General features: G+C 36.3%; 1 pseudogene; it reads right to left on the bottom strand.

Moving 5' to 3' along the window:
* Positions 1 to 252: 252 nt before the first annotated feature.
* LOC116881651 lies at positions 253 to 430 on the bottom strand (annotated as a pseudogene).
* Positions 431 to 670: the final 240 nt, after the last annotated feature.

The raw sequence follows: 670 nt of genomic DNA, 5'->3' as shown, positions 1-670 counted from the left end.
CAGGGAAGAGAGGGGATACATGAAAAAAAACAGACTATGCCCTCTGCCCCCTCTGTCCTTTCCAGTACAAACTGCAAGTCTAGTCAACCCCTTGGGGAGAGGAGATCTAAAGAGAGATTTGAATCAATCAAACATGAGATTAAAAATTTTTAAATGGGAAATACTAGGCTTAATAACCAAAATGAAAGTGTTTTAATAACTGCAGATGACTGCAAGATACGGAATCAGATTGAACTGTTGTCAGGGGTGTCTTCTCCTCAGTGGGAGGAGGAAATTTGACAGAGCACAGTAGCAACAATGATTAGAAAAGTAAAAATATTCCATGTTTATACCCTGATGAGTTTGAGACTTTCTGGGAAAAGTTTTCAATTAGCAATAATCACGCCTCGGATAAACCTCATTGGCTATGATACTGCCACTGCGCAAAGCTGAGTTTGAGACTTTCTGATTAGACTAGCTACATTCATGGTATATTGTAAAGTGCAAAAATCAAGTCATAAAACTACATGTGATACACTTCCATTTTGTTAAGTATACAAAGGACTTGTAGGATTTATACCATAATGCTATGGGTAGATGGAATCATGTCTTTCTTCATTTCCAAAATTTCCTCAGTGGGCATATATCATTTATATTGCTTATATAATGAGGAAAATAATACTCAAAAAAT

Source organism: Lontra canadensis, unplaced genomic scaffold (genome assembly GCF_010015895.1).
Source record: "Lontra canadensis isolate GAN:19392208 unplaced genomic scaffold, GSC_riverotter_1.0 scaffold75, whole genome shotgun sequence".
Taxonomy (NCBI): Eukaryota; Metazoa; Chordata; class Mammalia; order Carnivora; family Mustelidae; genus Lontra; species Lontra canadensis.
This window is presented reverse-complemented; position numbering and strand designations above follow the sequence as displayed.